This window comes from Labrus bergylta, chromosome 3 (assembly GCF_963930695.1).
Source record: "Labrus bergylta chromosome 3, fLabBer1.1, whole genome shotgun sequence".
Lineage (NCBI taxonomy): Eukaryota > Metazoa > Chordata > Actinopteri > Labriformes > Labridae > Labrus > Labrus bergylta.
This window is the reverse complement of record NC_089197.1, coordinates 14,410,458-14,435,848: the sequence shown is the minus strand read 5'-3', so window position 1 is coordinate 14,435,848 and position 25,391 is coordinate 14,410,458. Positions and strand designations below refer to the sequence as shown.

The 25,391-nt window shown below is 37.8% G+C and overlaps 1 protein-coding gene across 1 annotated transcript in view; it reads left to right on the top strand.

Annotated features, from left to right (window-relative positions):
* The first annotated feature begins 4,684 nt into the window (after nt 1-4,684).
* Nucleotides 4,685-25,391, top strand: part of glceb (glucuronic acid epimerase b) — a 59,513-nt gene continuing 38,806 nt past the window's right edge. The window contains exon 1 of the mRNA XM_020641223.3: nt 4,685-4,894. The gene's annotated coding sequence lies outside the window, so the exon portion shown is untranslated. The remainder of the gene's footprint in view (nt 4,895-25,391) is intronic.

The following is a 25,391-nucleotide window of genomic DNA, read 5'->3' as shown; positions in this document are numbered from 1 at the left end:
TCAGTCCCACTCCTTTAACTTGCTGAAGATAAATACACTTCTATATTTCAATGCATGTCCTAGAAATATTAAAAACAGCACAGCTTGCAGGGAATTCATTTCTAAAGCAAACTGCAACAAGGCCTGTATCAGTCATATCCCAGGGTGCCTCGTGTAAAAAAAAATTAGCATTTGATTTCTTCCCATCGCTCTCCTTCTTCCTCCATCAGCAACACAACTGTATCGTTTTCAAGTGCGAAGAATGCAAATGAGGAATCTAACTAACAAACTGTTATCAATCTGAAAGGTCTCTGTGGGTTTTTGTGTATTTTACGACTCAGTGAAACCACTCTTCATCAGTGCAAATTAGATGACACTCAGCACGGCTTAGTGTGGTTCAAAATATGATGTTTCAAGAATCATTGAGTGACATTTTAAGAGTTTGGGAAAGAAATGATTGGCCCATTTCACATAGCTGTATGAAAGAGAAGCTTTTTAAATGTCTCCATCCACTGTGAGACCTCCTCCCTCTCTCTATCTCTGTCCACATGCGCTGTCAGTCAGTTCATTTCTTTTTCTCATGCCTGAGGTTGATGTCAGATACGGAGAGCAGCACTTTAAAGTGGCACACCTGCTCTCCTTTTCCAAAAGTTTAAATGAGAAATGGTCTTAGAATCCCAATAGCATTAGATCAAATGAGTGGTGGGGATTTTGAACGCCTTATCTCTCTCAGTCAGTCGGGTTGGAGTTGGCAGCTGCTACAAAGGCACACAGAGAAGACTACGGCCTCACACATCCTTCCAGCTAGCCCTCTGGCTCCAGGGGGAAACAGGTACATATGTACATACATACTATATTCAATATGTTACTATATTTTCATCATTTTTTAAAAGAACTTTTCCACTAAGGCTTTATTTTGCTGATCCTTTGCGATTAGACATTTGTGAGAAAAGTTAATCTTACTTTGCAGCATTTTAAGGAGGGAATTTGATTTTTAAGACAGAGCATTAAATCCCCTAATCCCTATTTACTGCTGCCTTCGTCCTGGAATGATTTCTGACAGGTATTAAAAGTAGTTCTGCTGTTTGAAGCTCGTTTTAAAAAGCTTCAGTGAACTTCAAGGTAAGTAGAGACTTTGGGAGTTTGAGCCACACAACAAAACAACCGCTTCGTGTGTTTAATCAGCCCATGAATGGAACATTCTCAGAAAGAGCATGTAAATTTCCATTGAATTCCCCAGTTATTCCTCAGTGAGAGAGGTTTGATGGAGCTGGTGCATACTCTGCATGTCAACCAGAAATGTGATTAAGGTCTGAACTATTCGTTTTGGATTGAAAAACACTCATTGAGTCTCAGAGCTACTAACATGCTCCCTTTCTCGTTATGTATTCTGCAGTGGATGAGATGGAAAGGGAAAATTATCTGCTTTGAAATGCATCGTTTTGCTCCCAAATTTAAATTCTGCACTTCTGTAATCGAGTACTTTTGCTCACAATAGATCTTTCCTTCAGCAGATTCTGCAGAGTTTTACTCTGCACAAAGGGTGTCACTGAAATGACAAGCTCCATGCCTATTGAGTAAAGAAATGGGCTGTGATGCTTCATTTCCTTTACATATTAATCTGTTAACAGCTTCATTGCCCTCACACCTGCTATCACCTGATATGAAGTCAAATATTTATAACAGTCTGAAGAATATTTTAATCATAAGGAATACCATTTCTCTCTCAGGGTGCACTAGTTCCACTGATTCATACCGACTCAATGGTTTCTTGATTAGGACAAATGAGCGCATATGAGAAGTTTCAGTCCAGTGTTATATCATTGAAACAGTTTCAACTGGTTTGCTGGAAACAAAGGAAAAAGAACAGCAAAGGATTAATCTAGAAATCCTGCTAAACCATAATCCAAATCAGCAAAGGTTAAATGTTAGCATTAAAGATTCTGTGTTGACCTAAAAATAAGGATGCAACTTTACCTGCAACAATCAATAAATCAAAACAGAACATAAAAAACTAACTGCGATGAACGTATGTGAAACAAAAGGAAACTTGTATATTTTGCACACAGTTCAAACTATTGAGGTGGTGACACATCCACATGATGACGCTAGCTCCAATGTTCACAACAGAGTTTGCTGCAGGTGATCTGCAGCAAACTCCACCCATCCAGGAAACACAGAGCTATTAGAAAACCCACCACAGCCACAATGCCAAATATTGCATGTTAGTTGATTGTGTGAGCATGCTTACAACTGCTAATATGATCTGAACAGAAGTTACTACTGAGGCTGATAGGAAAGTAATAAGCTGAGCATGAATCGAAGTATTTGTCAAATGTTTAAAGGAGAAAAGAAACCATTAATGTCCCTACAAAGTAGAAAATGCAGTGACTAGATGTTGAGTTATTCTACTGAACAAATGAAAAGAGTAAACTGCTGATGCTACTGTAGAGGGACGTGTGATGTCTGTTGAGATATTACAATCTTCAAAGCTGAGGAATCCTCAACAAACGCAATATCTTACCAATAATTTCAAACACATCTTAATGTGTCCTTAGTAAGTTAGCTTTGCAATAGCCTTATTTATTATTAATGATTGAACGTCATTAATTCCTTTTGCAACACATGCAAAACCCAAGTGGAAGAGAAGCTTGAAATGTATGGAAATCCTCCTGAAACTTTGACTTTACACATTTCCGAAAGAACACAAAATGACTAAGGCTACTCTATACTTATTGAATTGTTGGTATCTTAATGAGCATCCTGAAGAAGTTCCTCTATAACTTCCACGTCAGCATTACTGGCTTATTGGGGGATATAAGAAGCGCATGATGAAACTGTAACATCACTTCCACGGTATTGTTTCAAACTGTGAGATGTTAAAGTCTTGCATCATGCTTGTGTAGTACCCTGAAATGACTGGGATGATATCATCTTCCTTTATTCTTTCTGTTGGATTATTTCACAAGATTTGGCATCAGGGTGTGCTGAAGAGAGGGGAATCTCTCATTTATTTAACTCTCTGCTGAAATGCACTCATACAGCCTCATGCAAAAGGCATAAGCACTCAGAGAAAAGCTTGAAACTGCACTTAATGTAACAAATATGAACATTTGAAAAATACCGCAAGACTCTCTGCCTTCATCATTCACAGTATGGGACAGGTGCATTTATTCTTTTATGGCTACAGTGAGTTGAGAAGTACATGGAGTATAAAGAAAGTAGATACTGGTCTGGTCAGCAGTCTGTCACAGGGATGGTCTAAATGCAAACTGAACATTAAAACAAGGATCAATAATACTTCAGGTTTTAATAAAGATTAGATAATAAAACAGAAACAGCTTTCTCGGTAGATTTCATTTGACACAGATGTAAAGTAAGGAACACTGACATACAGACAGGGGGAAAGGAGACAGGCAGGAATGAGAATATTGTCTGTGGAGGATTTGAAAAAAAATAAAAACACTTTGAAAACTCATGCAATTATGTTGGCATCTTGGGAACCCTTCACAGACACTCATCACAAATGAAGGATCCAGAGTTAAAGGGATGATCAGCAGGGATGGGAGATGTGAGAAATCAAATCTATCAGGATATTGCCACTACTTTTGAAGCAATAAACTGAAAAGAAAATGTCACAGATATTTGTTGTAGAATGTCAAAGAAGCAGTGCTGCAACTTTGGGTAATTGTTTTTTATATATTATTTACAATTTTGACAATCAGTATGTAAGTCATGGCAGGATTTACAAAAAAGAAGGGCAATAAGGAAGTCAATCCCTTGTTGTTTAGATGAAGTAATACCTAATACTTTTTGATTTTTGCTCACATGTCTTGTAACAAAAGTATAATTTTGTTTAATCTCTATATGCCATCACACTATGAATCCTCTGTTTGTGTTTTTAGTCGATTCATTCAGTCATATGGTAATCCATCAGTGCAGAAAAACAACATACCAACACAAACACTTGCAGATAATCAATTTTACTTTCTGTCTGCTGCTCAACAGAGCAGAAGAGTAAGGGTAACAATTGAATTAGATCAAAAGGTTTGAGTACATGAACAGACATTTTAATGCAAAATTTGATGTAATTACACAAATAATGTAAAAAGTTCAATGTAATCTTTTACTAACAGATCTCAAATTCACTGTGATTATAAAGTCTGTCTTTGCTCCTCCATCTAAATGGAATATTTCTTTATTTCTAAGAAGATTAATCAGTTATACATTTCTAAAAGGTGAACTGATTATGTTTATGACTAATAGCCACATTGATGCTTTTGAAAAAATGTTTAATATATCGTTATCATTTATTTATCTTTGTTTTTCAAATATATATTTTTTTTACTGTGTGGCAACTTTTCGAGGTTGTTGTGTTTTTTGTTTTTTAACAATGTTTTCTACTTCCAAGAAAGGGTACAGCTTGGAGATGGAAAACTGTTGATAAGTTAAATAGAGGTGTCATGATATATTTTTCTACGTGCACCTTGTAGTGTTACTCTTTGATTTCATTTCATTTTTATATATGTATATTAACATAAATACTGTATCTCCGTAATAATGCCCAAATGCTCCTCATAAGCTTTCATGACACACAGAGCACAACAAACGCTGGCCCCGAGCCGGCTAATTTGATTGGTTCGTAGACTTCCCCGAGTTCTCGCCCGATCTCGCGATACTGAAGATCCTCCCTTGTGAGAGGCAGACCCTGAACTGAATTCAGTCGCTGTTGTGGCTGGGAGGCAGCACAATCAGCCTGTCTCTTTGGCGAAACCGCTATCAGCCCGAGGTACAGGACTCTTTTCAAACCAAACGACCGACCCACAGAAAATAACACCCCCCCCCACCACCCACCTCCCCGACTGTCCCGAACAAACTCCGGCGGCTCTGCGAGACTTCTGTAATCCTGCTGCAGGTAAGGTTGCTAACGTTACGTGTTGTTGGCTCCCTCTGTCCAGACACTCATTTGCAGAGCTAGCTGGCGTTTTCACAGTTCAGTTTCACATCAGCAAAAGCAATATTTTAAACCTCAACAGTCTTCGTTTCCTCGTCGAGCACATTATAACACTTGTAACACTTCACTAATAAGTCTCAAACTAAACCTTTTGTGCTTTTGTCGGCTGGTGTTTAAAAGGAAGCAGAGGTTGTGTGTGTGGGAACTTCAAAGCTCACTGTTGACTCTCTGTCTCCGGAATGTAAACCCCCCCCTCCCTCCAGTTAGCTTCTATGCTAACGATACATCTGCTTAGAATAAAGTAGCTTATAGCTGGCTAATTCGTGTGCCTGATAAAAACAAAGAATAACAAAAACAACCTTTTTAAATCATCGTCCTGTTTGGAGAGGTTGGCTGGTTGTGGCTACACGAGGGAGCCTTGATAGGCGTTTTGTGAATGGACCAGAAAGAAACTTAACTTCTGCCACTGCTTAGCTAACGTCCAGTCCCTCCTGTATTCAGTTTGTTTACAGAAAAGCTTTGCCCTCACACATACTTTTCATTGTTATTTTATGCGTTTCCTTCTCGGTGCATAGTGAATGGATGGTGCTGTAACGTCACAGACATTTCCTCCTACCTTCCCAAAGCAACGTCCTGTTATTATAGACCAGAGGTAAAGGAGCACTTATGAGCACTTATCTTGTGCTGTTGTCCAGCCCCAGTCCTTTACTGTCTGATCCCTTCGTGTTGTGGTAGCCACACAGCTGTTAACAGGGTGCATTGGTAGAGCTATTTCAGGATGCTGACATTTAATTATGAGCCCATATCTTCGTCAAGATTCAAGATATTTATTTGTCACATGCTCATACAGATGTGCAGTGAAATGTAAAAGACTGTTCAGCAAGGCCATGCAATAAACACTCAAATTACTAATACACTTATATGCAGTAAAATGGAATATAATGTAACATTTAAAAAATAAATTGAATATACAAAATATAGAATAATGTAATAGTGTAGAGTGTCCAGGGTGTCAAAGTGCAATGTGCAGATTGGAATGTGTGGTGTGTGTGTGTGTGTGTGTGTGTGTGTGTGTGTGTGTGTGTGTGTGTGCATCCTGTAATCACAGTTCTGTTTATGTTTTTAACTGAGGAGAGTGGAGTTAACAGTCCGGACAGCCTGAGGAAAAGAAGCTCTTCCTGAGTCCTAAATGACCACATAAAAATGATAGTTGATATACAAGATAAAACAAGCATACATTTAGCTTAACAAACGTACACTCACCTCCGTTTAAATAAAATGTAGGAACTTATCAAATAAAATATAATAGGTGTAAAAAAATAAATAAAAAAGTTGTAGGCGACAGAGCCGTTCAAATCCCTGATCAAAACCCACCCTTTCAAACTGGTTTTGCTAATCTTGCTCCGTGACATATTTTATTTTTATTTTTGTCTGACTATAACTGTAAAGTAGCTTTGAGTGTTTTGAGAAGTGCATAATATGTGTTATTATTAATATTGAAAAACCGTAGAAAAAATAAAGAAATCAAGGTGCAATATAGAAATAAGAGGTAGTTCTCTTTAAATGTGGTTACAATATAATTATCAAACAGAAAATGAAAAAAAAAAAAAAACACCCAGAACTTAATGAAGGTAGAGTGAAGCGTCTTACAGTTATGGGGAAAAAGACGTCTTGTGATATTAAGTGGTGCGCCATGGTTGTGTCAAATCTATCGCTGAAGCTGCTCCTATGTTCAGACAGAAAGGCTTAAAAGAGATGAGAGGTCAAATCCTTTACTGACATGGCTGTGGCGTTTCACAACCTGGCTATACATCATCATGTACTTAAAAAGAAGGAATCGTATAAAACATTTCCATGGCTTAACATCTGTGCTATAGATACAGGAGGCGCTACATTGTTATTTTGGCGTTTAAATGGGCTGTTTTTAACCATATCCGCAAAAATGTTTGGCTACTGATCACTTTTTTTTTTCAACCACTAATTAGCTCAGACCTACTTTGGTGTTTACGATGTAAACAGCCAACATATGTAGCTGAAAATATTTGATGGAGATAAACACAGTACTTGAGCGGGCGCTTGTTTTTTTTTTGCTGTGCATATCGCTGCTGGTGTGGCCCTTTCTGTGTGTGTTCTCTGAAATGTTATGCCTCACAAGAGACAATATTAAGGTGTGTCCTTGGTTCCTGTTGTGTTCTCAATGCAACACATGCCAATGCTTACACGTAGTTAGATGAAAGGAGTGAGTAGAGCAGCTTTATATGAATGGTTTAAAGTGGTAAGGTTTCACAGTCTAACGTTCATTTATTTCCATTTCTGCACACTAATTTGGATGTAATATGACAAACTGCACCACAGGCAAGTCTCTCTCTCTTTTTTTTTTTTTTTTCACTGGCTGAATATGAAATACCTGAAATGCTTCTCATTTTGCTTAAGAGCTAGCTGAAACATGTTTCAAGTACTTCTTAAATTCCACCTCACTTATCAAACGATACTCCTTTCTTTTCCTTTCTTTCCTGCAACTAACCCACTTAGATTTGTGTACTGTAACATAGTTTGTCTCCACATGTAAGTCTTTGGCAGAGGTCAAGACCAACAACTGCCTAATGGAACACATTAACCATTTTGTTGAGTTTTGTTAATGCTGTTGAAAACCGCTTTTTTTGTGTTCAGAAAAGGAGGAACCTTCAACTCAGACAGATACAATTATCTTTGTTACACAGATTTAGTTAAAGATTGCATAGATAGTTGTCAAATACAGTGAATCACAAAGTAGGTGTGAGCTCTGCAGTCAGATACACACAAAGGCAGCTCCACCCAAAATGATAGAAAAGAAAAAAAAAAACTTGAACAATGCTGAGCTTTTAAGGCAGAGAGCTACAAAAAAGCAGATATCTTACCAGAGTGGACTCTAGTGGACATCATATTCGTCGATAGAAAAAACTGGCAAAGACCTCTAAACAAAGCTTTAATTATTTGGAAAAGTTAGTCTATCTTTTAAAAAAAAAAAAAAACAATTTGCAGAAGAGAAATCTGCTATATGTATCTGTTAAGTTCAAGAATCTGATTTGAATCCAAACCTAAACCTTGACCTTTAGAAAAATATCCAAACTCTAGAAATTGTTTTTAAAAAATGTGATTAACAATTTGAAATTTAGAATGGTTCTTTGATTATAATCCAGAAGCTGTATTCCTCCAGCTGTAATCCAGAACATCATGGCAGCCATTCCTTCAACTTTGGCAACCAGCATTGATCACTGGCAGCCAGCCTGGCTACAGTATCTAAAAGTTGCCGCCGGGTGCTGTCTGGTTTCATTTGGTGCACTGAATTTACACGTGAACCAGAAAGGCAGTGGAGTGAAACAGACACAAAGCAGTTATTTCCCCTAGTGAAAAGTGAGGTGGAAGATGCTCACATTTTAGAGCCAGAAGGAAAGAGCAAAATTTGCATGGTATGAATATGAAACATCTTGTGTATCATTTAATATGCTCTCATATACATAAATATGCTACTACTACCTTTTCCTGCTCGCTGCTATTCATCCAGATGCGCTGATTGAGTTTTCCATGTTGATTATGTAAACAGTCAAGATGAGGAGTTTCTGTTTGGGGAGAAGGTATTTTATTCAGATATGGCAAAAATCTAAATCATGTTTACTTTAATTGATATTGACATCTGGATTATTAAACATGATTACTTATTGATTTTACAACATCTACATCACATGCATTTATTGAACTTTAACATTTCTGAACACTTTGAAAAACATGGATTGGAATGAAAGAAAAATGTAAATATAAAATATTAATGTATGATATTTTTGAGGTAGTGTTGATGTTCTCGTGTGGCCAAAATATAACATCAAGCGCTTTGAAACAAAGAGCGCAACCCAGCATGCGGCACAAATGATTCTTTAATCTCAGTTATCTTGATTTCATGATTGTGGGAAGCCAAAATCGTAGTTAAAATTAAAACTCAATTAATTGCCCTGCTGTGTGTGTGCGCATGCTTGTTTGTTTCTTTGCAATAATGAGAATTTTAATAAGCTTACACTGTATACAGGAACAGAACAGTATGTATCTTGTTTTATTTCTTTGTCTCCTACACACACTGGATCTTAACACTTTGGATCTTCACACTTTGAGCCACACAAATAAGAAATACACCTGTGCACTCAATCTGCAAATATTCACACTTATAGATCAAACAATTTCTGGTTTCTGTTAACATAAAGCATTATTCTGTTTCTTTGTGCGGTCCTGTGTGGATAATTAAACAGTTTGATAAAGTCACACGTTTCTGTAATATCACTCCACATCACTTTCCAATGTTTTGTCATTGGGTTCAGCCTTGCACTGTAATTTATTTGATGTGAACATTGTCTTAACGTTATGAGGTCTGGTCTATGCAGTAAACCTGAAGAAGTAGGGGTTTTTAAAAGTAATGTAATCATTGCCATATACTATTGCTTGTTTCCTGGTTTGCGTGTTGCGTTGTCAGAATGACTGCTTTAAACTACTTACTGACTAAAGCTGCTTAAAACTAGCTGATCCCCTGCTTTGTACCAGCTGGCTGGTGATAACAAGTACCAAAAAAATATATGTATATAATCCAGGAAACAGATTAGTGACAATTAATAGAAATAAGAATTAGAAGTTTGTGTGTTCATGCTTTATGGTTTGGTGAGATCACAGCCAGGACAATTGTGCCAACAGAGACTTACAAAGAAAACCATGTTCCACTGAGTGTATATTGGTACTATTTTTGAGTGGTGGCAGATTGCAATAATTCTACAAGGCGTTGGCAGCTTGCTAATGAGACAGTTGGCTAATCAGAACTCAGAAATTACAGAAATGCCAAGGGGAGAAGTGCACTTTATTGCTCTGTAAAATGTTGTATATTATGTAGGCGAGCACTGATTCTTAATTTATGGAAACAGGAGATTCTGAATCAGACTAAACAACAACCAGTTTAGACCGTAATAAAGAGCAGGGGGATCCATAAATCTCAGCACCTGCCAAAGTAATCCTTTACTCACTGGTATTGATCAACAGTTCTTTCCGCCCCTCTTAGATGTATTAAGGCCATTTCCTATTGTGGTGCAAAATAAACCATTTTAGGAGATACTCCCCCAACAGAATACAGCATGAAGGAAGATTAGGTTCATAACGCTACACTGCTCTTCCATACTGTTTTATAGGAGTATTAAAACATTTTCAAATACAGGAAGTCAATTTAGTTTTGCAGAGACTTGTGTAAAGAGTTTTTAAAAGTGCCTCATCCTGTTAAAGGGGTTTGCTTCAGTGCATATTGCCAATACTGCAGGTATACCAATAGTCTCTGAACTATGAATATTTTACTGTGAATCGTGTCATGGTGTGTTTTTAAATGGCTTAAATTCTGCCTGGCACTGTCTGTGACATTTAACATGTTACCGTCTTATTACCCCACGCAATTTGTAATCTCCAGTAAATATTAAGAGCAGGACCTTATCTAGCACTATCTGCTGAATTTGGCAGAGTGCAGTTTCATGTCGCTGGGCTTTTGATTTATTCGTCGATGTATGTCCTTCCAAAGCCATTTCATTCTCTTCTCTGATGAGTGTCCTTAATCAGCACATTTCACCATTTCACCACACTGCTCAGAAACAGTCAAGTGTTCTTGTGGCTAAAGTTCTCTCTTCTTGGTTCTTACACGCAACCAAGAAGCAAAAAGCTGTCGAATGGTGGAAGTATTTTGTATTTACCTGCACATCAAATTTGTACTTGTGGCTTTTGTACTGCAGAGTGGGAGCCAAATAGAGAGAAGATATGTGACTTGCAGCATGTTCAGTCCTTTGTTGTAGTAATAAGTAGCTTTAAACCTGAGGGTACTCTTAGCTCTCTTTGATCCACCTGCACTCTGAATGATCCAGTTGGCTGTAAAAGAATAGCTTCTCTGTTATTACACTTTAATGCCAAGTCTGAACACGACTGTCCCAGCCTCATTGCATATTTAAATGCAGACCGTCGTTTAACCGAAGCTGGAATACCTGAAAGATTGGTTGTTGTGTGGTACACAGGTTAAAACCTGTGTTTACTGAGCAACACTTGATTTAACTGTGTAAGTCTAAATTCAGTTAATAGCTATTGCTTCCATATTTTGTTAAGCTATTGCCCTGTGGAAACATGCCAGTTGATGTGGTGTCTTTCTTTTTTTCTTGCTGTGCTTGCGGCTTTTTATGATGTGTCATTTTACATCGATCATTGTCAGCTAATTATAAATTATGGAAGATAAAACACATTGAACATAGAAAGCTAATGAAACATTTATTTTCATCTGTGTTTACAAGATCTCTTTTTGGACCGTGTTTATCATCTTAATTAAGCTTTAAAGGAAAGGTCTGCATGAGTCTTTTCTCACACTCTAGCAGGCTTTCCCATCTGTTTTCTACCAAGAGCCCAAAAAAGGATAATGCTGACTAATCATTAGCAGATTTAAAAAATATTTTTAATCATCTTTTTTTTCTGCAGTGTCCTTAGCATACAGTGCAATGTCAATATTGTAATTTATACAATTTTTGTATCTGTGTATGCTTATAACTGTTGCCTCACACTGACTATATGATGGTTTATACAGTTATTTCAGTTTTGTAATGATGATTTCATTATATTGAAAACTTTAGGGAGCAAAGGGGTTGGCTGAAGTAGCAAACCATGAGAGGATATTTTTTCTACCACCAGTACAGATTTAACATAATAGTTATAAAGGTACTTCAGGTGATGTTGCAAATCAACAAGAAGGACTTAATTTTTGTAATTTTGGATGTACCTTTTTTTATAAACATCAGTTTGATTTGTCAGGTAGTAGCAGTGCTATTAACAATACACATTGCATACAGTTATTGTAGCTTTTATTTAATAGAATTTCCATAATACATGCTCTAGAGACTCTCTATCCTTATATGCATTTCATGTTATTTGTATTATCAAACTACTGACTTGTGTCATTTTGCCCATACCTCCTTGCAAAAGAGAGATGATCAGATGTGGGTTGTTAGTGACTAAGCTGGCAGATGGCATTTCTACTGTTGATGCTCCTTTTCTTGCAGAAGTTGACCAGAAAATCCTCTTTAAATTAGCCGTTTTATTTCTGCTCCTCACATCCCACCATCCTCAAAGCTGCTGTCTTGTGTATGTTGGTCCTCTGAGACCCTTTATTGCCATGATTCACTTGTGCTCTTGAACAGCCTGCTGAGTGGATGGTGGATATCATAAAATAGGCCTATTTTATATCCACTTTACACAAAAGACCCGTGTTTAGATGTTTTCTTTTTTTCTCAGCAGGGATCTGACCCTTCTCTGACATCCTTAGTCCTCCAGGGTATAGGCGGACGTGCAGGGACTTTCCCATATTTCTTATGGGAGGGGTATGATGTGGAACATTAAATTAAGATTTTAATCTTTCATATTCTCAAAAACTCTCATCTTAAAGTTTAGTTCTGCTACAAAGACAAACATATCATTGGGAATTAGTAAAGATTTATGGGAACGAGCATGACCCAAATAACCAGAATTCCCCAGTAAGATTAGATAATAAGTAAAATGCTAGTGGTGCTACTCTTCAAGTGTTCATATTATCATTATAAACACTCACCACTGCTTATAGCAAGTGCCTGCTTTATTCTCTCTCACTGGGCACCAAAATACTCCGAACATGGACCTGCTGGGTGCAGACTTTCCCCCGTCACATTATTGCTTCCATTGACACAAAATTGCTGTATTGACTGTACTCCACCACATATTGCCTCAGCAATCATACAAATCAATGTCTTAATGTATCCAAGAACAAATTGAGCACAAACACAACTGAAGTGAAAAAGAAAAGGATGCTGTCAAGTTCAGTGGCCTTTCAACAGAACACCACCCATTACAGAGAGCTGCTGTAGATGTTGTTGCTAACCTCAAGCTGTTACAGCGATCTCCCTTCAGATAGCTTAAATGTCATTGATGTCTTTCCTGCAACATGCCAGGATCTCATGCTGAGATTTTCTTTCCTTAATGGTGTTGGAAGATAGTTTGTCACCGTGCTTAATAGTGGTCCAACCAACAAAATACAGAATTTTTGTTTCATGTCACATAACAGATTATTTCATGCTTTTCAAAGCAAGAAGCAATGAAGCAATGAAGACAGAAGTTCCAATAACGTGCTAGTTATGCTGAAGATAACTTTAATAGAGTTCTTTTGAAATCTAACTCGACCCAACAACACATCAAGAACATTCACTACATTTTATCTTATTCAGTAACATGTTAACATTGCTTTCATTTCTGACATTAGTACATCCTTCTTCTTTTTTCTACCCTACAGATTTTCTGACTGCATTACTGCATAAAGATGCTTGGACTGAAACATTAGTTTGTGTCCGCCATCAGTTTCATAATTCACTTTTGAAAGTTACACCCTCGTTCATTTAATATTTTGGCCCTCTTGCCTGACCAGTTTGTAAAAGTTATAAATCTAGTACTTCTCTCAAACTACCATCAATGAAGAAACAAAATGATTGAAATAGTATTTGGTTGTGTTGTGCTTACTAAAATTCAATTAAATACAATTGTTTTTTGTTTTTTTTCAATTAAAACACAGATATTTGGCAAGACTTGTTCTTGTAGTACCCTCACTGTTTGAATGTAATGTCATGTTCATGCAGTTCTACCAAGATGCACTCAACTGCATTGTTAGCCATCTTTTTTGTTTAGTTAAAACCCTAAACGATGCTTAAACCAGGCCAGAATGACATTAAAAAACTTTGCAGGCTCTCCCTGAAAAGGAATGAATGGAAATATGTCTGAATGGGAGGCAGCCTAGACACAAGTAAATAGAATGAGCACATTTCTCAGTTTCACGGAGATATTTATTAAATTATATTTTCAATGAAAATCATTTGACTTTTAGTGTTTTGAAAGTTGCATCCAGTTCATAATTCTCTGAATTTCCAAACACGACAAGCATGATTGTGGCTGCTTTTGTTAACATTTACTCAGCTCTTCTTAGCCAACATTCTGTGCAGATTTTTGGCAGGGGATTGAGAGGGGGTGGGATGAGTCGAGCCTCTCTGTGGGACACGGCTGTTCTAAAGCCTTGCCCTTTGACCCTCGCAGTACAGCCAACCTCAAAGGCAACACGCAGACAGCTTGTGTCTGCATACTTTGGAGCCATAACCCTACCCCAGGCACCTTCCTCTCTACCCCTCCTCCTCCCCTTAATAGCAAACCCACCCAGTTACACAAAAGAAAGTTGCGCCTGTTGCCCTCAGGCCTGCATACAACAGATTGGGACCTATGCTCCTAGCTTGTTATTCACCAAGCTTTTTAGCTTTCAGTGAATAAGTCTTCAGAAGTACTGTAAATGTCCAAAGCTGATTTTTTTTTTTTACAGTGCATGTAGACAGGATTAAGGCTTTCCAAGGACTTGTAACACTCTTTCGGGATTGGGATGCTTCGGTTGGCTGTCTCACAAGTTCTTGTGCCTTTGCCTTCTGTCCTATCTGCCACATTGTCAGTAGCCAAAATGAATTCCCATGCCCCTTTATACCACTCATTTAAGTCATTTATTTACTGCTTTTCTTCTCTGCCACAATTGTCTCGTGCGACAGTCGGACTTCTAAGTGTCCTTTCAATGGTAGTGAATAGAGATGCTTCAGTGTTGTCTCTCTGCATGTGATTTGTGCAACCAAAGCTAATAACGTCCCTTGTGTTGTGTTGACAGGCTGAAAGCTCCTCACTTCATTTTTACTCACTACAGACTTCCCCTGTCATTCACTCGTTCAAACAATTGTGATCCGTAGTGGAAGAGAGGTTTTAAAAAAAAAAAAAAAAAAACTTGGCACAGACTAAACAAACAGCATATTTGTCTCCCATGTCCTTGTTTTTTGTGTCTGTGCCAGTGGAGCGTGTACATTGACTTTCATTGTTTGTATTCCAGTGATTTGTATTCATTCTGCTTTTAAAGGAAAATCTTGTTTTTTGGGGTTATATTCTCAATATTGTAGCCATTCTAAGTTATTTGGGTCAAGCTAACAGTACACTCAACACCACTGCTGCTGTGCAGATTTTTTTTTATTTGTAAGTTTACTTCAAACACTCAGATCTTTGTCCACAGAAAGAAAACACCAAGTAGCAACTGAATTACTTTTTTGAGGATCTACTTCAATGGCAACTTAATGATAATAATAATGATAAATTGTATTTATAATGGATTTAACATTTGAAGGAAATCTCAAAGTGCTACAGAGTTAACTTACCAACCCCTTCCGTCATGCATGAGCTACAGACAGGTTTAAAAAAAATTAGGATATTTTTTCCATTTATTGTGATAAATTCAGACTTTCAGATGTCATATATCAAATATAAATAGAGCAATAACGAAACAATCATGATTAATTGCTCAGGCCTATCGTTAATTGATTATGCAATGGGATTGCATTGGATGCAATGGGATACTCCACAAGTGGAAGTGTACCTTGTATTATTCTATTATTGTATTTATTCTCCTTTTATTTTATTCCTCTGTTATTTTTTTAACTGATGTAAATATGTTTGATTTTTAACTTCTTGTTATTTTTAATGATTATATTCCTGTTTTCTTGAGCTGTTTTTTTTCCCATGGGGGATCAATAAAGTTTATCTTTATCTTTATCTTTATCGGTGCATTAACGGGCATACTCTGATGTGTACGTCTCCTCATATGAGTCACTATCCAAAGCCTATCCAAGAACAACTGTTTATTCCCAGAGTACTCTATGGTGTCAATTTGCTAATTTGGACCAGACCAAAGCAGTGCAGGTAGACCCCTAGTTAAGATAAAACCTGTAACTTCTGTAAAGGTAAAAATAAGAACATAATTGTTGTAGTCTCTAAACACAAAGCTACAAAATGACTGAACACTTGCACTTTTGAGCAGTTGACTGTGATGTTATTACTAAGTTGAAGAGGATCCGAGTGATGCTTAGACATTTGCTTGCAAGACTAACTTATAAAGGAACGTTTCTTTGTACTTCTCTGTCAACGCAGCAAAGTATTTTAACACACGAATAGTTCAAGCCTCTAAATGATTTTGTTCTCATGAAGGAGTTATTTTCTATTCAGTTAGCTTATTGAAAAGATCAGCTAATGAAGTGAAATGTCTCGGGGCTGCCATTTTTCATCACTCTCTCAAGAGCTATCCACTCTTACTACCAAATGTGGATAAAGGATGACTTGTTTTAATAGCCATCTTAAAACTCAACCTAAATATGGCAAAACTGGGAGAGTCTGAAGCTCTCATATACTCTGAACAAGATTAGTTGTGTGCGACCTTCCTTTCCTGAGCCTCAATGACATTCACACTTGATTAGGCTTGCAAATTAAGTTTTCCTTCTTTTGAGGTAGGAGGCGCGACCTTGGCCCTGGAGACCTGTTAAGTCTTTATTAGATTGGCTGGACATATTATGCAAAAAGAATGTCCAAGCCGTGTTGTAGCTGCAGCCCTTCTTCATGGCTCTCTTGTATGTCATGTCTTGGTAGCACCCAATATTTGAGATTGAAAAACAAAGAAAGTCGGGTAACAGAGTAAAGCTACCCAATCGTTCAGCCAAATAAATTAATATGTTTGATTATAATAACTGAGCTTTTGTACAGATTGCATCCCCTGTGTCCATTTTTGGTAGGGAACTTATAGTACTATGCAAGACAGTTTAAAAAATGTACCCATAGTGACGATTCAAATCGGTTGGATAAAATCTAATCCTGATTCCCTCTTTTAAATAGCACAGTATGCTGTCTACCTTGTACTTCTCTCGTGCTAGATCACATACATCTTGCACATCTGTACCTGAATAGAGGCGTGCAGGCATGGCTGCAGCAGCTGAAGTCTTTGCAGAAGATATTTCTCGGCCAGTGTTTCCCCACACATAGATGATACCTGGGCAGCACACTCAAGTAAATGAGCCTTTTTTTTATCCATAAAACTATAGACAGCCCTTTTCCCTCTCTCTTTGTTGCTAGTAGTGTCTCCACACATGTTGTGCAGGTAACACAGAGAAAAAGTAATTGAGAATTTAGGATCTCATGTCTCTTCAGGTGCTGGATGACTTTGCCCAACCTCAATGCCTTCATGGTTATATATTGCAGACAAGGTTTAACTATTCCGCCTTGAACTGGGTATAAGACTTTGCTCTACTCTGTTTATTTCTCAGCAGGCATTATGACTGGGAAGCTGGAAAAGCAGAGGTGTTACTAATAACATTAATTATGACTCTTGAATTTGAGTGTTCCAGTAAGTAATGAAAGTGTGACAGTAAGTACAGTACCAAAGCTTCTTCAACCGAAGCAGCTGTTTTTCACTATTTAATGCTTGCTGTTGAATATTTTACACTGTTGTTGTGTCATCAAAAGGACACAGCACAATTCTAATGTGCAAAGTTTTGCATGAGAAGGCCCTGTTCATAATAAGATGGATGGATGGATGTATATGAAAAATAGAAGAGCTGTGTGGCCTCTCACCATCTGCATCTTGTCTGGCTAATTATGGTGTTGAGCGGAAATCAGACTTGCCTGGGTTACATCTTTCCAGAAATCCTGAAGGGCTTCCCAAACTATTTGATTCCTGCATTTAAAGGCTTCTTTTTTTTAACGCTTCTTGAAATTATTTCCTTGATTTGAAGTATTTTTTTTTTCAACATGTGTTATCTGTTTTAATCATATTAATTATTTACCACTGAAAAGCTAATCAGCAGGGTTTTTCTTTTGCTAATACGTTTGCTAATTTACTGTCAATTGTTCTTTTCCCATCAGGACATATTTTTTTCATTTCCAGAACCCTCTCAGCTAACAAGCATCTGCTCACACTGGCAGGTCAAAGAGATCATAGTTGGAGCTAACTAGTTGAATATACAGACAACTCATTGGAAAATATTACCACAAAATTAAAATACCATTTACAGCACTACAGGAAGCCCGATGGCTCCCCATTATGATGCAGTTTCTTCACAGCAAGCTGGCCAAATCTTCTGTTTTTTCTGTGTGGAGTTTTATTCTTTGCCCTATGAGTTGGTCTCCTCTTAGTGAGGGAAACTGACAACTCTTTATTGCCCATAGATGCACCTCACAAGAATCAAACATCCAAAGGCTTATTGAAGTGTTATTGTCCTAGTGAGTCTCAGAAGAGTCTGAGATGAATTCTGTAAATCACTGCTGGCCATGTGTGTGTTGGAGACCAGGACAGTATGAGAGTAGATGCAAATATTCTTTTGTTATTAAAGTTTTGAGCAGGTTTTAGTTGATCAAAGACAAACAAAGAGATTGGCCTCAAAAGAGAGAATGTTTGAATTTCTGCTATGAGAAATCTTGTATGCCTATTAATATACATTTTTAGAATCTATGTGACTTTAAAATCAGTTTTCTTTTGTTTATCAGGAATAGACATTTATGATGCAGACCATATTCAGTCGTCTGTAATTTAATATGTAAACCAATCCACAAGTTTATATCAGGTGAAATATCATTTCTCATTGTCTCACATATATAGACTATCTGAGAAGGTTTTTTTTTGTCACGTTTCATGTCTCCTGTTTTTTCTTATGCTTTACATTTTCTACATCCACCCTCTCATTATGGATGCTGCTGAAGTCTATAAGCCCCGGGAATGCTGACTGCAGAAAAGAGAGTGAATGTGCAGTCTCTGTAGATCTCAACATATGAAGAAGTGCAGCTGAATAAATGTGCTTTTTTGTACCATCAAAGGGAAGACACATCTCTTCTCCTCTGCTTCTCCATACTATACTGTATACTAGTCCTCATGCCTCAGAAGTACATTTGCTATTCAGCTCAGCTCTGACAGCAGTCCTGTTTGCAATGACAAATTTGATGGACGACAGCTTCCTCAATGTCATATCTTCAACCAGCTCTATCCATCCATGGAAAGCAACCCTGTTACCGAGGGAAGAGCTTTGTTTTTTCTGGGAAGATATAATGGAAAGATATTTTACGTGTACATGGGTTGTCATAGATCTAGGTACTAAGACGGGATAATTAATGGAGTTTCAATTGCAATTACAATTTTGTATTCCCACAGTCATGAAAACAAGATAAAACGATTTTGATGCCTCATGGCCCACGAGTACCCAACCATACCTAAAAAAAACAAAAAACAAAAAAAACAGTTTATTTTTCATTGTTATATATTATTATTTAGAAATATTTGCATTTTTTTCACTCATCTATTTTCATGTTTGTGTTCAGAATGTTAAAATGTTAAGACATTTTAAGTAGGATAAATGCATGCGATTCAGATGTTGTAAAAACAATGAGTAGTCATGTTTATTATTCAGGATCTCAAAATCAAAATCGTGATTATAATTTTTTGCCATAATGGAGCAGACCTTGGTAAGCACGGTTTCAGTTAATCTATTTCAAGCTGTGTTTTGTTGTCTAGTTAATGGATCTTTGACTCATGTTCATTTTGCATCATTGCCTGAACCAGAAAGAGTTGTCTGTCTTTAGGTATAGGGAATAAAGCAATTTAAAATGTTCAGTCTGTAGTTAAGGCAAGCGTTCAGTACAATTTTGTATATCATGATGGAGTAGTTCTTCAATCAGTGGTTTAAACTCTAATCTGACAGTAAATTGAGAGTTATGCAACATCCTTCTTATGAATGAAAAGTAACAGGTATTGAATTGAGTAGAAACTTGGCTGAATGGGGATATTTTTTCATTTATTGTGATAAATTCAGACTGTGTAATGTATTTATTTTGAATACTAATATAACGATACAATCATGACTAATTGTGCAGGCTAGTTTTATTTCTGAGGTCACATCTTATCTGTCTCAACACAAACACTAAATAGACCTCAGCACTTAAATGTTGAAATGGAAAAGGGATTGCATGAGATTGCACAAGGGAAGTAAATATTAGGAACTTATTTTGGTCATAACCTGGGATTTGTTATTCTGTCTGTCTTCTAAGATAAAAAATCAGCAAACAATGTTTATTTTCTTTGACTAGCCAAACTTGATATTAAGATGTAAACAAACCTATTCCATTTGTCCATCAACCAAGAGGATGGAGAAAAGAGCTAACCCTAAACCACAAGCTCCACACACTATGGGCCAGATACATTTACAAGATGCATTAGCGCAAATAAAAAAAAAACAATTTTTTACCCTCTCTTCCCACAACAACTATCATATTTATAAAACAGGCCACAGGCAGGTGAAATGATGAAGTGGAAATATTCATGTTTTATTCATGATCTCAAGCGTGTTTGCATATGAGAACCGTAAACTAAATCACTGATTTCCTCTAGAGTTTGACTGAGATGTCAGTGTGCTTAAGGGTGCATGTGAAAATGTTATAATGATGTGCAGTCATACAGGTGCTATAAAAAGCCACGTTAACATAAGACAGCTGCTCTGGCATTATTATCATAACCTCGCCAGTGCAAACCAATTAGAGTAATTGCATTGCCTGCTCTGCCAATCAAATAAGAGATTGATGGATCAGGTGGACATATTGATTGAAAACATGTAATTAAGATCATATCATGGAAATCTGTGTCCCACATGTCTGACAGATTCAGAATGGATTAGTGTTTTTGGACTGCAGGAACTTTTTCATAGTTCTATGAGCTGTTGGAACCTTCCCTCTTTTTTTTTCACCAACCGCCATTTTTTAAATCCCACAGTAAACGTTATCAAATAACAGTAGCCTAAATATCAGTTGAAGAAGCTCTAAAAAATGGAGAGTGACACGGAAAAATGGACCGACAACAAGTTAACAAGTCCAGGCGTTATTACGCATTTACGCGACGGAGGAAATCCAACCGGATTTTGAGTCATCAAAGCGGAATATCAAAATATTTCTAAGTATCTCATGCCAGCTCGCTACATTGGGTATCAGCCACACAGCGAAGCAGTGCCGTGAGAAGATCAAAAAGCTGAAACAAGATTTCAAAAAAATCAAAGACCAAAACAACCAGAGTGGATCTGGCAGGAAAGCCAGCAAGTGGTATCCTACGCTTGACGCTATCCTCGGCCACAGACCGTCATATGCCGGTAATGCGGGCACGAAGGACACTGCCGTTGGAATCCCCTAAAGAGGGTAAGAGGGGTAACCCTGACTTTATAAAACGTTATTTGAAAGTAATAACAAGGTGTTGCTTGCCCTAGTGTTTGCTAGATCTAGCACCCATCATCACCAGGCAGTCTGTGAGACAGCTACCTAAAGACACACTATCTTAAATATGCTAAATGCAATACAGGTTAGTAGTCTTAATGGATAATAGAGACAGAAATATATATTGAAATAGTAAACAAATGTATTGCAGGCTGAAAACTGGGTAAATTAATGAAATACAGGTTTAAATGTTGGTTAGAAAAGTAAATACAGAATACAAATATGCCAAGGTAGGCTCATATTATCTGCTATGAGCACTTTGAATTTTTAAAGCTAAAAATTAGAGCACCTTAGGGCAGCTAACTTAATTAAAATGCTTTTTTTTTTGTAGAGATTGCACCAGAGTCCTTCGTGTTGCCCGAAAACAGCTCTCCCAGCAGTACTCCTGTGGCCTGCAGCACCCCCAGGCACCCTAGCTCTCCCCTACCTGCTATACCAAGTAATGGAAATGCATTCTTGTCAAACTGCATACCTATATACCAGGCTATACCTGTGAAATTTCATTATCACTTAAGTTATGTGTTTGATTAAGATCACTTTAGTAATATTTAATTAGTATAATTGTCATTAATTCACAACACAACTGATTAATATTCTCCACCCCTCTATTTTGTTTGTTTGTTTTGCCAGGAACGAGAAAAAGGGGTGACTCAAGTGTCCTGTGTCTGGTTAAGGATATGCTCGAGTTAGAAGAGGAAAACCGCAGAGGAAGCCAAGCTTAAGTCCAGAATCTTGTGGAAATGCTGAAAGAGCAAAATGAAAGAGAGGCTGAAGAACTTGCCCAGCTACGAGCAGAGGCTGTAGAAGCAAGGCGCCAACAGGCTGCTTTTCAAGATGACCTTTTGACCCTCTTGAACTGGCTTGAGGCAAGGGCACAAGGCCCAGGTCATCTGCACCCTGAGTTGGACTGACCCCTCAAGTTCTTTTGTTGTTTGAAAATAATTTCTGCTCAATTGTATAACTTATTTATTAACTTAATTAACTTTTTTTTTATCAACCTGTTTATTCTTTAAATTAACCTCTAACTTATTTAATACTTACCTTATTTATTAAAATGAACTAATTGACGTGATTTTTTGACTTATCTCTGTATTTATTTCTATTTAACTTATTTATTAAGATATTAAATAAATCAAAGTTCTGTTAAAAATAAATATGTTAGTTGTTATGTAATAAATAAAGGTTTGTGAGGAAGTGCAGTTTACTGTAGTTATGCAGCCACTGATATTACAGATGAAGTCATGAAAGAAGAAAAAGCACACAAACTCAGGCTCGATGTCTTTTTTAAATTATTCCATTAATTTATTAAAATGATATCCCTTCTCACTGTTAGGTGTAACGTTTGTGTACTCATAAATATGTCTGTGACGCTTCAGTGTGGTGGTCAGTTAGTTGTCAGCCAAAGGGTTCAGATAATTCATCAGGGTTGCACGCACTTCTATTCCCTCAGTCTCTGCCCCAGGTGGCAGTAGCACATCTGGCTGGGGAAGGGGAGGAGGTAAACCCCACTCCTCTCTGTACTCCTCATCAAGGCTCTCGCAGAGGTTGTGAAGTACACAACAGGTGATCACCATGGACTTCACTCTGTCAAGACTGCAGTCATTGCGCTTCTGCAGACATCTCCACCTTCCTTTCAGCCGGCCGAATGCATTTTCAACCACAACCCTCGCCTTGCTTGTTTTGTGGTTGTAGAGCTGTTGTTGTCGTGTGAGGTGACCATTGTCTTGAAAAGGCTTCATGAGCCAGCTAGTGAGTGGATAGGCAGCATCTCCTACTATGTAGTGGCCAACCTCCTGCCCACCGATGTTCTTGTGAACCTGTGAAAACATTTTCCCCCTCTCAGCCAGTTCCCACAGTTGCAGAGAAGCGCAGGACTCTAGCGTCATGCAGACTGCCAGGTTGATCAGCATAAATATTCCAAAATAGTCCTTTGCCGTCAACTACTGCCTGCAATACAAAGGAATACCACCCCCTGCGATTGAAATATTCTGTGTGGTATTCCCGTGGAGCTGAAATTGGAATATGTGGGCCGTCAATAGCCCCTGTGACTGTGATAACTACCACCATTGTTCAAAGAAAATAGCCATTTCTTTTAGCTTCTCTGCATTAGGCATCTTAATTACCTCGGGAAAAAGGACTTCTTCCACAGAGGAGCAAAATTCTTTCAGGCAGTTGAAATGCCAACACCAAACAGACACGCAATACTCCTGTATTCTGCGTTTGTGGCACGTTTCCACAGCGCGACCGCAACTCTTTTTTTTTTAAGTGGCACAGAGAGTCGATAATTTGTATCCACTTTCTCCATTACAGGCTTAAGGCGGCGACATATACTGTATATTCAAATGTTTCTCTTGACATCCGGAAGTTTTCTATCCACTGCTCTTCATTCAAATTTGAAACAACGGACTTCCACCATTCAACCGCTCTCCTTTTCATCCAAACGGACGGTGCACTGCACTGTGCCGTTATCCGCCGCTACGTCTGAAACAAACACACTTTTGTGTTTCACTTAAGACTTATTTCTCCACAGTATTGTATTACTGCAAACAAAATTTGAACATACAACATAAAAATAAATGAGCACATTTTACACTATAAGCAAACATAAAAGTTACCCTTCTGCGGCGCTCTCGTCTCCTGTCCGCCTCAATCGTGTGAAGCACTGCCATCTTTTGAATAAGTCGTTTCCTCTTTGCTGTCCGTCTTGTGAGTTTCTAAAATGCTTTTTCTCTTGCACGTCTCCTTTCAAACTCAATTTCATTCATGAACCCAATCACACACAACACACAAACAGCTCCCACCACGGTATGCTCCATATTTTCTGTTGTGTCGCAGGAATGACGTTGCTATAGCAACTGTCGGCCAGCTTACGTCACTTTAAGATTCATAGTAAGCAGCACCATGGCGGTGCAGATGCAGACAGAATTTAAGTCCCCATGGTGTGTAGTTCTCAGGGAACTCCCTAGTGGATAGTTCCTCTTCAAAAAGTCCCCAGAACTGTTTGGTCAGAAAACAACTATTGACACTGATGTAACAGGAACCAGAATTAAACAATGGTTTTAGTCATGAACCAACAGTGTCATCTATTTTTACCTGCTTGACTCACATGTCTCTGTTATTCACAATCAGAACAGAAAAAAAACCAGAACATTTCCTTGTTTTTTCTTTGTGCATGATTACATTTATTCTCACTAGTCATATAGTTAAATTATACTGACGAAGAAAGAAGCATCTTCAGACACTGTTCTTCTGAAAAGTTTCCAGTGGACATTTGGACTTTCCATTTGGAAAGAGCTTCAGCCAAACCACATGGACAGTCTGGATTACAAACTGAGTTTCCAGCTCACAGACTTGTGAATAGTGTCAAAGCTTTGGCATGGCCTTGTTGTACACTCTATAAAACTCGAAGATTACACTCCTAAATCACAAAACAAGATAACGGTTGTATAATAGCCGTAATGCCCTTAGCATGTTCCTGTGTGGCCATATAAACACAGATGGTCCAAGGATAGATTGAAAGTGAAGAAAATGGCCTGAGAGCTGCTGGGAGAGATTGTGGGGATTTATCTGAGAGCAATTACAGGGAAGAGAGAAAATGGGAGATTGACAGTATACTACCACCCTCACTGGAGTAATAATTTGCTTGGAAGGGCCACTTACAGCTAACCCTGCAGAATATAGCAAAGCCAAGATCTGCGAGAAAAGATCCCTTTTTCCCATCACCTAAGGCATTTACATTTCCCATTGACAGACATGTTTAACCTTGTCGCTGGATGGCCTACAGATACTTGACATTTCTGCTAAATTCTTTACATCAGAGAGACAATGTGATTTATATTTTAAATCTCACAACCAACTTGATTATCAGTGTTCAGACTTTTAAGGTCTTAGGTTGTATTCTTGAAGTTGAATGTGGAGAGCTGAAAGGTTGAAACAATAGATTGAATTAAAGCCTCTCTCAATGTCGACACCCTTTTTGTTTCTGTGACTGAAGGGAGGTCTGACTTTTCCCAAGAGAGATGCTATCAGGCGCAATCTAATCTGTTTGCAAAGTGATGGTTAATTTTCTCACCGCAGCAGGACCGCTGTTATTAAATCAACGTGTCTGTCGAAGAGTCACACCAAGCTCAAAACTCAGCTTGCTTTCATTTAATTTAAGTATTTCAGCAGGAACTTTCTGTGTCTGTAATTATTCCAGCAAAAGACCGCTGGTGATCTAATTATTTCATTAGGGAACCTGACCTTAGATTCCTCTTGAGGGGATTGA